This window comes from Puma concolor, chromosome D4 (genome assembly GCF_028749965.1).
Source record: "Puma concolor isolate L17-30 chromosome D4, mPumCon1.1.hap2, whole genome shotgun sequence".
In the NCBI taxonomy this organism is placed as follows: domain Eukaryota; kingdom Metazoa; phylum Chordata; class Mammalia; order Carnivora; family Felidae; genus Puma; species Puma concolor.
In genome coordinates this window covers 66,547,004-66,562,298 of record NC_141679.1, presented here as the reverse complement: position 1 = coordinate 66,562,298, position 15,295 = coordinate 66,547,004, and the positions used below count along the sequence as shown (strand labels likewise).

Sequence of the window (15,295 nt, the reverse complement as noted above, 5' to 3'; positions counted from 1 at the left end):
GAAAAGAGTAGCATGATCACTTAGGAAATACCAAAAGATAATTCCTAGGGTTTCTGGCATACGCTAATGACATATTTCTCTACTTCTCCATAAAATTGACATGAAGAATCTCAATGTCTCTTGTCTTATTGCTCAGGAATAACTCAAGCAAGACATTCCTTATAGTAGGAAAGCCTAAGGCCTTTCTAGAGCATTCTATGAGGAAGCATTAGTGTAGCATGCAGTGGAACATACAGAATACCTTCTGTGTACCAGGCACTATGATTTATCTTTTACACCTATTTTTGTATTGCATTTTCACAACAGTTCCTATTGCTCTCCTTCAGTGGTTAATCTAAATAAAATAATAAATTACTGAAGGTAGCTATCTGAGGAGAAAGGATACCCACTTTTCTTATTGAGGGAATGAATTATTCTCAAAACTTTCCATGGATGGAAGGTCTTAAGAATTTCAGAACTTGGCAGCAGAAATATATATATATATATATATATATACATATATATATATATATATGTATATATATATATATATATTTTTTTTTTAAATACCAAACTTTGCAGAAGGAAAATAGATGAAGCTTTAAATGGAAGAATAATTTCAACAAGAAAACCTCTAAGGACAATGGCCACACTCCCGTTCTAAGGAGAAGACAAGTTCATTGTGTGCAGTAAGGGAACTGGGTAGGACTGTTCCAGATCCATAGAATACTGTTGATCTCATCATCATAGTGCACAGAGGCTAGGAGATTAGAAGCTGGAATTAGACAGATGAAGGTGAAATCCAGGCTTTCCTATTTTTCTAACTGTGACTTTAGGCAGGTCATTTCAATTCTCTGAGTAATTGTTTTCTACTTATAAAAATGAATATAAGAAAGGTCTACATAATACATTACAGATTAGTTTACACACAAAACACTAGCACAGTGCTAGTAGGTACATTAACATTGAGTAAGGAGTGTTATTGTTATTCAAATGTTTGTTGCTTGAGCAACTTCTAAAGGGCAGTCTTCCTGGTGTCTAGGATTGGATGGAATCCTTGTTGAGAAGCCAAATGGCTAGGGCATTGTGCCTGACATCAGGAGTTCATACCTTAAGGGAGGTGACACAGATCTTTTCCCATTTATAACACGGAGGATTACCAGAAAGCAGACACTCTTCTTAATCCTGTTCAGATCAAGTTACAGATTTCCTTTTTCTTTTCTTTTTTTTTTTCAAACGTTTATTCATTTTTGAGAGACAAAGAGAGACATAGTGTGGGCAGAGAAGGGACAGAGAGAGAGGGAGACACAGAATCTGAAGCAGGCTCCAGGCTCTGAGCTGTCAGCAAAGAGCCTGATGTGGACCTGGAACCCAGGAACCGTGAGATAATCACCTGAGCCAAAATCAGACACTTAACTGACTGAGCCACCCAGGCGTCCCTAGTTTCCTTTTTCTTATAAAGTGTCATGTGAATTTGAATCCAGAGTTCATGTTAATGCAAATAGGATAAGAACTATTGGCTTTATAGCTGGTACTGATACTTGGCATTTGTATGTTAACAAACACACAGTGCACAAATTCATAGCAAAACAGATTTCATCTGAATGTACTTTGACAATAAGAATAGTTAACTTTCCATTCCTTTTTTTCATCTGTTTTATTTTTCCTTCTGTGGTAGAGAAAAGGCATCAATGCTTCTGAGTGAAACATGAGAACTATTTTTTTGCATAACAGATTTATGTACCCTGAAGTACCATAATAAGAGAGATAGTAAAATTCCAAATCATTCCCTACTACAAAACTTAAAGTACAAAAAACTATTGAAATTTTTAATCATCTTTTTGTTTAAATGTTTATTTCTTTATTTTTGAGAGAGAGAAAGCACAGGCAGGGAAGGGACAGAGAGAGAGAGAGACACAGAATGTGAAGCAGGCTCCAGGCTCTGAGCTGTCAGTACAAAGCCCAACATGGGGCTCAAACCCACAAACTGTGAAATTATGACCTGAACCCAAGTCGGATTCTCAACTGACTGAGCCACCCAGGTGCTCCTCTTTTAATCATCTTTTAAGTCTACAAAGATACTCAAAGCATAATACCATTGTTTTTACTTCTGAAAGTACTTACCCTTAGGGCATTATGTTGTTGTATCAGACCAAGAATTGCTTTATATTACTGTGTGTGAGTTTTATAACTTAAAGAAGATCTTGCTTGGGGGAAACATGCCATTTAAGATATGGTATGTTAGAGAGAAAGAGCTCCAAAATTCATAGGTTCTCTTCCATTTAGATGCTTTAAACCCTCAAGTTATTCTGAGAGCTTAATGAAGAATGCCATATATACATACTATTGCCTCTGAAACTAAGCAGCAGAGTCCCAGAGGGTCAACTGAGAGATGTTTTGATCCATAGCTGATATCAATGCAGGGAAGTCTCAGTCTAAAATAAGACATGAGCAGTCTTCAAAGACTTGGGATCTGTGGTTTAATTAAAATGGATGGAGGGAGGTATTCAGGAGGAAAATTTTTAGGAGCATCAAGGCAAGAATTGATTGATTTTAAAGACAAAGAAAGTAGACAAGATGATACTCCCAAAGGATAGAATAAATGTTCTAGTAAAAATGGAGCAGCATTGTATATCCTTTTAAGACCTCTTAAACATTGTAAAACAAATAGAAATTATTCAAGGCAGATTCCATAGCTCTGGTCATTGGATTTCATGTGAATCAGGATCATATGTTAAAATACAGATGCCCAAACCATATGCTAACTTTAATGGTTGAGATTTTCTGAGGGAGCAGCTAGATGATTTTGATGCAGATCAAAGTCTAAGAATCGATACTCCCTAGTTTTTGTCACCTGATGTACCAGGCCATACGGAAAAGGCTCTGGACTTTAAAAAGTAAAGCACCACTTCGGTCTTCCCTTCTACTGTAGGAACTATAGAAAATGGAAGTTTTATTAGAACATACAGCAATGAGGTATTTTTGAAGATTTGATGTTTGTTATGTGTGTGTGTTCATTTGATAAGTGCTTTTTTTTATACGAAATTTATAGTCAAATTGGTTTCCATATAATACCCAGTGCTCATCCCAACAGGTGCCCTCCTCAATATGCATCACACACCCTCCCCTCCCTCCCACCCCCCAGCAACCCTCAGATTGTTCTCAGTTTTCAAGAGTCTCCTATGGTTTGGCTCCCTCCTTCTCTAACTTTTTTTTTCTTTCCCTCCCCCATGGTCTTCTGTTAAGTTTCTCACGATCCACATTAAGAATGAAAGCATATGGTATCTGCCTTTCTCTGTGTGACTTATTTCACTTAGCATAACAATCTCCAGTTCCATCCATGTTGCTACAAAAGGCCATATTTCATTCTTTCGGATTGCTACGTAGTATTCCATTGTGTATATAAACCACAATTCCTTTATCCATCCATCAGTTGATGGACATGTAGGCTCTTTCCATAATTTGGCTATTGTTGAGAGTGCTGTTATAAACATTGGGGTACAAGTGCCCCTATGCATTAGCACTCCTGTTTCCCTTGGGTAAATTCCTAGCAGTGCTATTGCTGGGTCATAGGGTAGATCTATTTTTAATTTTTTGAGGAACCTCCACACTATTTTCCAGAGTGGCTGCACCAGTTTGCATTTCACCAACAGTGCAAGAGGGTTCCTGTTTCTCCACATCCTCTCCAGCATCTATAGTCTCCTGATTTGTTCATTTTAGCCACTCTGACTGGCGTGAGGTCGTATCTGAGTGTGGTTTTGATTTGTATTTCCCTGATGAGGAGCGACGTTGAGCATCTTTTCATGTGCCTGTTTCCCACCTGGATATCTTCTTTAGAAAAGTGTCTATTCATGTTTTCTGCCCATTTCTTCACTGGATTATTTGTTTTTCAGGTGTGGAGTTTGGAGAGCTCTTTATAGATTTTGGATACTAGCCCTTTGTCTGATATGTCATTTGCAAATATCTTTTCCCATTCCATTGGTTGCCTTTTAGTTTTGTTGATTGTTTCCTTTGCAGTGCAGAAGCTTTTTATCTTCATGAGGTCCCAATAGTTCATTTTTGCTTTTAATTCCCTTGCCTTTGGGGATGTGTCAAGCAAGAAATTACAGCGGCTGAGGTCAGAAAGGTCTTTTCCTGCTTTCTCCTCTAGGGTTTTGATGGTTTCCTGTCTCACATTCAGGTCCTTTATCCATTTTGAGTTTATTTTTGTGAATGGTGTAAGAAAGTGGTCTAGTTTCATTCTTCTGCATGTTGCTGTGCAGTTCTCCCAGCACCATTTGTTAAAGAGACTGTCTTTGTTCCATTGGATATTCTTTCCTGCTTTGTCAAAGATTAGTTGGCCGTACTTTTGTGGGTCCAATTCAGGAATCTCTGTTCTATTTTGGTCTATGTGTCAGTTTTTGTGCCAATACCATGCTGTCTTGGTGATTACAGCTTTGTAGTAGAGGCTAAAGTCTGGGATTTGTGATGCCTCCGCTTTGGTTTTCTTCTTCAATATTACTTTGGCTATTCAGGGCCCTTTGTGGTTCCATACAAACTTTAGGATTGCTTGTTCTAGCTTCGAGAAAAATGGCGTAATGTTGATTGGGATTGCATTGAATGTGTAGATAGCTTTGGGTAGTATTGACATTTTGACAATATTTATTCTTCCAATCCATGAGCAGGGAATGTTTTTCCATTTCTTTATATCTTCTTCAATTTCCTTCATAAGCTTTCTATAGTTTTCAACATACAGATCTTTTACATCTTTGGTTAGGTTTATTCCTAGGTATTTTATGCTTCTTGGTGCAATTGTGAATGGGATCAGTTTCTTTATTTGTCTTTCTGTTGCTTCACTATTAGTGTATAATAATGCAACTGATTTCTGTACATTGATTTTGTATCCTGCGACTTTGCTGAATTCATGTCTCAGTTCTAGTAGACTTTTGGTGGAGCCTTTCGGGTTTTCCACGTATAATATCATGTCATCTGCAAAAAGTGAAAGCTTGACTTCATCTTTTCCAATTTTGATGCCTTTGATTTCCTTTTGTTGTCTGATTGCTGATGCTAGCACTTCCAACACTACGTTAAACAACAGTAGTGAGAGTGGACATCCCTGTCGTGTTCCTGATCTCAGGGGGAGAGCTCTCAGGGGGAGCAGGGGGAATCTCAGGGGGAAAGTTTTTCCCCTTTGAGGATGATATTAGCTGTGGGCTTTTCATAAATGACTTTTATGATGTTTAAGTATGTTCCTTCTATCCCGACTTTCTCGAGGGTTTTTATTAAGAAAGGATGCTGAATTTTGTCAAATGCTTTTTCTGCATCGATTGACAGGATCATATGGTTCTTCTCTTTTCTTTTATTAATGTGATGTATCACATTGATTGATTTATGAATGTTGAACCAGCCTTGCAGCCCAGGAATGAATCCCACTTGATCATGATGAATAATTCTTTTTATATGCTGTTGAATTTGATTTGCTAGTATCTTATTGAGAATTTTTGCATCCATATTCATCACTGGCCTGTAGTTCTCTTTTTTTGCTGGGTCTCTGGTTTAGGAATCAAAGTAATGCTGGCTTCATAGAATGAGTCTGGAAGTTTTCCTTCCCTTTCTATTTTTTGGAACAGCCTGAGAAGGATAGGTATTATCTCTGCTTCAAATATCTGGTAGAATTCCCTACAGAAGCCGTCTGGTCCTGGACTCTTATTTGTTGGGAGATTTTTGATGACTGATTCAATTTCTTTGCTGGTTATGGGTCTGTTCAAGTTTTCTATTTCTTCCTGTTTCAGTTTTGAAAGTGGGTGGGTGCTTAGGAATTTGTCCATTTCTCCCAGGTTGTCCAGTTTGTTGGGATATAGTTTTTCATAGTATTCCCTGATAATTGCTTGTATTTCTGAGGGATTGGTGTAATAATTGCATTTTCATTCATGATTTTATCTATTTGGGTCATCTCCCTTTTCTTTTTGAGAAGCCTGGCTAGAGGTTTTTCAATTGTGTTTATTTTTTCAAAAAACCAACTCTTGGTTTCATTGATCTGCTCTACAGTTGTTTTTTTTTTAGGTTCTATATTGTTTATTTCTGCTCTGATCTTTATTATTTCTCTTCTTCTGCTGGGTTTGGGGTGTCTTTGCTATTCTGCTTCTGTTTCCTTTGGGTGTGCTATTAGATTTTGTATTTGGGATTTTTCTTGTTTCTTGAGATAGGCCTCATTGCAATGTATTTTCCTCTCAGGACTGCCTTTGCTGCATCCCAAAGCATTTGGATTGTTGTATTTTCATTTTAATTTGTTTCCATATATTTTTAAATTTCTTCTCTAATTGCCTGGTTGACCCACTCATTCTTTATTAGGGTGTTCTTTAACCTCCATGCTTTTGGAGGTTTTCTGGACTTTTTCCTGTGGTTGATTTCAAGTTTCATAGCATTGTGGCCTGAAAGTGCGCATGGTATGATCTCAATTCTTTTATACTTATGAAGGGCTGTTTTGTGACCCAGTATGTGATCTATCTTGGAGAATGTTCCATGTGCACTCGAGAAGAAAGTATATTCTGTTGCTTTGGAATGCAGAGTTCTAAATATATCTGTCAAGTCTATCTGATCCAATGTATCATTCAGGGCCCTTGTTTCTTTATTGATCCTGTGTCTAGATGATCTATCCATTGTTGTAAGTAGGGTATTAAAGTCTCCTGCAATACCACATTCTTATCAATAAGGTTGCTTATGTTTGTGATTATTTTATATATTTGGGGGCTTCCGTATTTGGCGCATAGACATTTATAATTGTTAGCTCTTCCTGATGGATAGACCCTGTGATTATTATATAATGCCCTTCTTCATCTCTTGTTACAGCCTTTAATTTAAAGTCTAGTTTGTCTGATATAAGTATGGCTACTCCAGCTTTCTTTTGACTTCCAGTAGCATGATAGTACTCCATCCCCTTACTTTCAATCTGAAGGTGTCCTTGGCTCTAAAATGAGTCTCTTGTAGACAGCAAATAGATGGGTCTTATATTTTTATCCATTCTGATACCCTATGCCTTTTGGTTGGAGCATTTAGTCCATTAACATTCAGTGTTATTGTTGAAAGATATGGGTTTAGAGTCATTGTGATGTCTGTAGGTTTCATGCTTCTAGTGATGTCTCTGGTACTTTGTGGTCCTTGCAACATTTCACTCACAAAATCTCCCTTGGGATCTCTTGTAGGACTGGTTTAGTGGTGATGAATTCCTTCAGTTTTTGTTTATTTGGGAAGACCTTTATCTCTCCTTTTATTCTGACAATGACAAACTTGCTGGATAAGGATTCTTGGCTACATATGTTTTCTGTTCATCACATTGAAGATTTCCTGCCATTCCTTTCTGGCCTGCCAAGTTTCAGTAGATAGGTCTGACACTAGTCTTTGGGTCTCCCTTTGTAGGTTATAGCCTATTTATCCCTAGCTTCTTTCAAAATTTTCTCTTTATCCTTATATTTTGCCAGTTTTGCTATGATATGTTGTGCAGAAGATGGATTCAAGTTATGTCTGAAGGGAGTTCTCTGTACCTTTTGGATTTCAGTGCCTTTTTCCTTCCCCAGATCAGGAAAGTTCTCAACTATGATTTGTTCAAATACACCTTCAACCCCTTTTTCTCTCTCTTCCTCTTGGAATTCCTATTATACAGATATTTTTCCGTTTGATTGCATCACTTAGTTCTCTAATTCTCCCCTCATACTCCCGGATTTTTTTATCTCTCTTTTTCTCACCTTCATCTTTTTCCATAATTTTATCTTCTAATTCACCTATTCTCTCCTCTGCCTTTTCAGTCCGTGCTGTGGTTGCCTCCATTTTATTTTGCACCTCATTTATAGCATTTTTTAGCTCCTCATGACTATTTCTTAGTCCCTTGATCACTGTAGCAATAGATTCTCTGCTGTCCTCTATACTTTTTTCTTTTTTTTTTTTTTAATTTTTTTTTTCAACGTTTATTAATTTTTTTTGGGACAGAGAGAGACAGAGCATGAACGGGGGAGGGGCAGAGAGAGAGGGAGACACAGAATCGCAAACAGGCTCCAGGCTCTGAGCCATCAGCCCAGAGCCCGACGCGGGGCTCGAACTCACGGACCGTGAGATCGTGACCTGGCTGAAGTCCGACGCTTAACCGACTGCGCCACCCAGGCACCCCCCTCCTCTATACTTTTTTCAAGCCCAGAGATTAATTTTATGACTATTATTCTAAATTCTTGTTCTGTTATATTGCTTAAATTGTTTTTGATCAATTCGTTAGTTGTCTCTACTTCCTGGAGTTTCGTTTGAGGAGAATTCTTCAATTTCATCATTTTGGGTAGTCCCTGGGGTGGCTCTAAACTGTAGGGCACTTCCTCTGTATTGTACAGAGTAACTTGTGTTGGTGGGTGGGGCCACAGTCAGACCTGATGTCTGCCCCCAGCCCACTGCTGGGGCCACAATCAGACTGGTGTGTACCTTATCTTCTCCTCTCCCAGGGGCAGGACTCACCGTGGAGTGGTGTGGCTCCTGTCTGGGCTACTTGCAGACTGCCAGGCTTGTGGTTCTGCTTTGATGGGATCTGACGTATTAGCTGGGGTGGATCTGCAAGGTGCACAGGGGCGGGAGGGCTAGGCTTAGCTAGCTTTGCTGTCGTTGGTCCCCTGCGGTAGGGGCCCTGCAGCACTGGGAGGGAGGCAGACCTATCAGAGGGATGGATCCACAGAAGCACAGTGTTGGGTGTTTGCACGGTGCAAGCAAATTCAGTGACAGGAACTGGTTCCCTTTGGAATTTCGGCTGGGGGGTGGGAGAGGGAGATGACGCTTGCCAGCACCTTTGTTCCCTGCTAAGCTGAGCTCTGTCTTCCGGGGCTCAGCAACTCTCCCTTTTGGTGTCCTCTCATCCTCCCCTCTCTCCGAGAGCAGAGCTGTTCACTTTTAACATTCCAGATGTTAAGTCCCGCTGGCTGTCAGAACTCCCACAGTCTGGCCCCTCCACTTTTGCAAGCCAGACTGGGGGCTCTGCCTTGCCGGGTGGGCTGCCCCTCCACTGCCCTGGCTCCTTCTCACGAGTCTGTGTAGCACGCACGGCGTATCCCCCTTCCTACCTTCTTCCGTGGGCCTCTTGTCTACACTTGGCTCCAGAGAGTCCATTCTGCTAGTCTTCTGGAGGTTTTCTGGGTTATTTAGGCAGATATGGGTAGAATCTAAGTGATCAGCAGGATGCGGTGAGCCCAGCATCCTCCTATGCTGCCATCTTCCGTGACTAAACGTAAATGCTTTTTGAAGACCCCACTAAGTATAATCCACCAAGTAATTCCTGTTGGCAATAAAAGGGTGATTCAAACAGTTGAAACTCTCTTTAATTTACTCACATTGGAATTGTAGAGACACACAAGCAATGAGGAAAATACCATAGAGGGCATTAAGATGGAGACATGTGCAGAGAGAGGATGACAGTTGGTATTGGGAACTTGAACTCAAATTGAATGAGGAACTTCTCACAGCAAATGATGCTTAAGCCAAATCTAGAAATATGATTGTATACCTATGTTAACTTGGGGGTGTCTGTAAGAGCATATTTTAGTCAGAAGTGATCAGGTAAAAAGGTTCAAGGTCATGAAACAGCTGGGGCAGCCAAAAGTATTTAAATATATCATTTTAAATATTTCTGGGTATATTAAATTAATACCACATAGAGTAATTAAGTATACCCAGAGTAATAGTCACATGAAAGGAGTGCAAAAGATGGAAAGGGACAGACGATGAAAGTCTTGCTTGATAAAATAAGTCTTGTTTGATAAAATAAGTCTTATTTGATAAAATAAGAAATTTAAATTTTATTTTGTGAACAAAATACTGAATGATTTTAAAGGATCCAAATGAAGAGACCATATTTGCATATTTGAAAACCCCTTTTGCCATCCCGATCTCATTATGATGCATGATTAAAGGTGTGGTAATGCGGTTGAGGTCTGAGAAAATGTAGTGGCAATTTTGGCTGACAATGAGAGAGATGGGAATTGAGATGAAAGATAGTAAGACAATAAGCGAGACTTTCAGATTTAATATGAGTTGACTCTGAGTAAATAAATGCACACAAAATATCAATATTTGATCTGCGAAAATACTTCACTGCAAGATGTTTGAATAAAATACTCATTCCCCGTAAGCATGCAGGATTTGGAAAGAAAACTAAGGTGGATGTGACTGATCTTGGAATCCAGAAATACTCCTCTGTCCTCTGAGGCACAAGAGTGGCAAGAACTATGGAGAAGGAGTCCTTGGAATTTGGTAGGCACAAGTTTTGTTTATTGTCTTCTTAATATTTTCTTAATTAAAGGAGGACCCGATAAATGTTTGAAAAATACTAAAGTTGAATCAATGGAAGGAAAAATGTATAATTGTTTCTTAATTAATGTTTAAATAATCTGGTGTTAAGATGGTTAGCCTGGGGTTAACAATATCTATTAAGCATCCAACAATATTAATTGCCCCAGTTATATTTATTAGACAGCTATATATTCCATCAACTGAGAACATTGAGTGAAGGACTCTGCCTTCTTAGGGTTTATATTCTAGTGTCAGTGTAGGATACAATACCTCATGTTCTACATGGAAAATCCTTCCAGGGGCGTTGCGTGAGGTGGTGGAAAGAGTATTTTTGCTTTCAAAAATATTTTTGCTTTCAAAAATATGGTACTTTTGCTTTCCACAATGCCACAAAAGACACTAGGCAGAAAAGTATCCATGGAGTAAAAATGTAGGCACATTTGAAGAGATTAATAACATGTATTTTCCTGATTAATTGGAAGACAAGAAAAAAGGAGGAAGAGAAAAGAGGAGAAGGAGGAGGAGGAGGAGGAAGGGTAAGTGGAAAAGGAGGAAGAGGAAGAGAAAAAAAAGGAGGAAAGAATGAAAAAAAACTTTAATGCCTGTAATACTTTCATCTGGAGATAAGCTTAATTAACAGTTTTCTGATCAGCATTCAAGTCTCTTTTTAAAGTACATATTTTTAAAAAAAAATTTTTTTTTCAACGTTTATTTATTTTTGGGACAGAGAGAGACAGAGCATGAACGGGGGAGGAGCAGAGAGAGAGGAATCGGAAACAGGCTCCAGGCTCCGAGCCATCAGCCCAGAGCCTGATGCGGGGCTCGAACTCACGGACCGCGAGATCGTGACCTGGCTGAAGTCGGACGCTTAACCGACTGCGCCACCCAGGCGCCCCTTAAAGTACATATTATATAGCTTTGCAGCTGTTTTTTTGCTACAACTTTGTATCATTTTACATAAAGTAATTATGAGACCAATACACAAAAAGGCATGTGAATGAGAATATTAATCACAACACTGTTTATACCTGTCTGTCCAGATTTTTACATTTAGACTTTTAGTGTCATTATATTATTATTTTTAAAATTTTTAATGTTTATTTATTTTTGAGAGAGAGACAGTATGATCAGGGAAGGGGCACAGAGAGAGGGAGACACAGAATCTGAAGCAGGCTCCAGACCCTGAGCTGTCAGCACAGATTCTGATGTGGGGCTTGAACTCACAAACTGGGAGATCATGACCTGAGCCAAAGTTGGACACTTAACCAACTGAGCCACCCAGGTGCCCCTAATTATATTATTTTAAAATGGTAAACACAATAGCAAACAACATCATTCTACTATGACAAAATATAAGCATTAATATTTTGCTATCTTTTCTATATCTCTACCTATATATATCTTTAATAACTATTTGGAGCATAAGCTGTATACAAGTTAATATTCTTTTTTTCCATCTTATGGTATAACTTTATCCCAAACTCTTTAAATATTTATTTTAAAACATTTAAAATGGCTGCATGGTATTTTATCACACGAGCCATATTTTTTAAAATATTGTTCCACATTCTGGTCTATAAATAAATATATCCATGTACATGTATTTCCTTAGCACACTCTGGGAATATGGTAATAAATAATGGGTTTTATTTCATTGATTCATGTTCCACCTTCCAGTGCAGAATCCCACATTCTATTTGCTTCATCATCATTTCTGTAGCCTTCTGGATATATATCAGGTGTTCTTATTCCAAGTCTGGCCTGCTGTCACATGGCGTCTTCCTCACTCCCTTGCTTACTTAGACTCCAGTGCTCCCACCTCTGCCCACTAAGCCATACTGGCTTGTCTTGTGTCTCCCTCTTACAGAAATGAGCAGCCTCCCCTCAGGTGCCATATTAATGCTGGCTACAACCTTATTTATTTATTTATTTATTTATTTATTTATTTATTTATTTATTTTTGTCTATGTTTTTCTGGACATGAAGTCACTTCCACAATATGTCATCTCTTCTGGAGGGACTCTGTAATCACTGCCTCATGCCTTCTGCACGGTAGGACTTTCTTGGGTGCCTCTATTACTGTGGTGAGGTCAGGGTGATGAAGCAGCTTTGGGTACTCTGAAGCCAAAAAAAAAAAAAAAAAAAAAAACCAAAAGAAAAAGAAAAAAGTAAGTGAGGAAGTTTTCCTTTCAGAAGTAAATCCCTCTTTCCTTTAATAAAATCACATTTTCAGGTCCATAAAGTAGTGCTACATATGTCATAGCCATTTATAGGGATTTTTATAAACTAGCTCTTTCATCGTTTGTTTATTACTCTCTAATGAGATTTAGATGTATGTGGAGTAGGAACGGGGCTAGAAAATACATTTAGAATGGGCAACATGTTATATTTGAAATCTCTGCCTCTTCAATAACTCCAGCTTTGTTATTAAGCCAACCTGTGTGTACCTGGCTTTTTCTATTTTTCTAATTATTTCTCTGGGCATATATACTTTTAATAAAGTATAGTATTTAGGTTTAAATTGAGACTTCTGCTTACCTTCTTTTTAGTAAGTCCTTAAAATTCTTTGAAAAGTCCTTTTAGTATCTGATAATTATTCTGACTGGGGGATGGAATGGAAATATTTTAAAAAGAGTCACCCTGCCTCTTCTCGGACAGACTGTTAGAGATGAAGACAGCCATTTTACAACCACTGATAAAAAAGAACAAAGAGGATTCCCAGTGTAGACCTATGTGAGTGAGTTTTGGCACTAGTTGTATGTCTTTGGCTTTGCCTTGGGAATTTCAACCTCTAACTAGGCCTTCTCCATCCCCAAGCTTTTTCTTAGGCATGCTTAACATTTTCCCAGGCAGGATGACCCCTATTTTTATGGAAGGCTATCTGATATCTAGTGGTATAGGAATGGATGCTAAATCTTTGGCTCAAAGACCAATGGCCCAAAGAGGGCCTTCCTTCCCTAGCAGACTTTCTCTAATTTCTGTTTCCAACTCTGCTCATAATTAAGCATTTATCAGAAATCTGAAAGAAGTACCTCTGTGAGCCATAGAATCCTTTATATTCTTCTGTGCAGGTTAGGATGATACCAGCTAATGGCTCCTTTCTCTGTTCTGGTTCTTTTCAGTGTTTTTTTCCCAATACAGCAGCGAAAGAAAAGAAACATTGCTCCTAAACATCTGATTTCTGAACTTAATTGGTCTGGGTTGAACATAAAAGTCAGGAAGAGATATAATTAAAAAAAGAGAAGACAACCAATAAACATCTGAAAAGATGTTTGACCTTTTCATATAAAAAGAAATGCAACATTAAACAACTATAAAATCTCATTTTTATATATCATTTTGACAAAAATTACAAGGTTTGATAATATCTTGAGCTGGTGAGGACAAAATTATGCAGAAGCAAATACTGGTGCTGAGAGACAGTTGACATATACGTCATTAGTGTCAATTTGGTAACACATATAAATTAAAACTGCCTATACTTTTTGTTCCAGGAATTATAGCACTAAAATATACCTCATAGATATCCTTACCAAATTGTGCCAAGATATGTGTATAAGGATATTCATTTAATGTGTGATATAGAAAAATTATCAAACCTCATAGAAACATAAAGGAATCAAAAAAGAACTCGATACAACCAGGACCTCAATCAAAACACAGAACTGAAAAGTATGCTATTGAAAAAAATAAGGTATACACCAAAAGGAAGGATTTCTAAGATATATTAAATGAAAAGGGCACAATATATAGTGTGATTCTGGTCTGTGAGAATAAAACTGAATCTATCTGCGTGGTATAAAAATGTTTTTCTAGCAGGTAAAAGTAAATACTAATCGTTATTACCTTTGGGAAGATAGATTGGTTGGAGTATAGCAGCTTTTACTTTCCATTTGGAAGCCTCTGTGTCCTATAATGCAACTTTATTTATTTTTTATAAATGTCAGCAGGAGATATGTAGACTGAGCTTAAGCCAATTTTTGTTATATAAGCTCACAAAACAAAATGTGTGTGTCTACGTGTATTTCAAATTTTTTTAATTTAAATTTTAAAATTTTAAGATCATCATATGTTCACAAGGTGTTGCAAGAAACAACACGGTTTTTTGAGTATGTCTCATTGCACAGCTTTTTCAGTGTTGCTAAATGGATAGCTAAAGCGATTTAAATATGTAAATACTTACTGATCAAGGAGCTGAAGTTTTAAAAGTATTACTGTATTAAAACCTGACTGAGATGGGAAAAGACTCTCAATCAAGGCAGCACATTAGAATCATCTGGGAGCTTCTTAAAAATAGTAATGCTCAGGCACTACCTCACACCAATTAGATCAGAATCTTTTATGAAGGCAAGGATTGGACACATAAATTTCTTAAAATTCTGTAAGGAGTTCTAATGTACAGGCAGAGTTGAGAACTATTGACTATACCAGTGCTTCTCAAACTTTAACGTACATAAGAATCAGCTGGCAATATTGTTAAGATGCAGATCTATGTCTGTACATCTGGGGTGAGGTCTGAGACTGCACATCCAACAACCTTCAGGGTGATGATAATGCTGGTCATTGATGGACTGACCTTGGAGTAGAAAGGGGCTATGGGACTTGCTGTAGTATTTGCTGAGATCTTGGATTTTGAAATACATAGGGTTCTATGTGGGAATCTAGGGGCTGCAGATACAGAAAAAAAATGTGAGTGGAGAACAAGGGTAAAAAGCAGAAGAGGAAGAGTGTGATAGGGAAAGAAGTGAAAGAGCTGGTGAATCGAGAACAGATAGATGGATAGCTTTCAAGGGAGCACCTTTCCTTTTGTCTTTACCTTGTAAGAATACAATTGTCCTTTGGAGAAATTTTGTCTAACTTTCACCATTATCCTAAGCAGTTATTATACCCTTGGATGGTTACAGTTTTGAAGAAGAGTTTTGGATTTGTTCCTTGAGAAAATATGAACGCTTCAGTGAATTTATAGCTCAGTTTAGCCTTGTCTGAGTAAGTACTTTAATATCATAATGGCTCTAAACATTTT

The 15,295-nt window shown here is 38.0% G+C and overlaps 1 long non-coding RNA gene across 1 annotated transcript in view; it reads left to right on the top strand.

The window, feature by feature from the left end:
- LOC147574954 (uncharacterized) overlaps positions 1 to 15,295 on the top strand; it is a 641,937-nt gene that overhangs the window by 359,941 nt on the left and 266,701 nt on the right. The window contains exon 8 of the long non-coding RNA XR_015242915.1: positions 10,113 to 10,233. This is a non-coding gene — a long non-coding RNA (uncharacterized LOC147574954). The remainder of the gene's footprint in view (positions 1 to 10,112; positions 10,234 to 15,295) is intronic.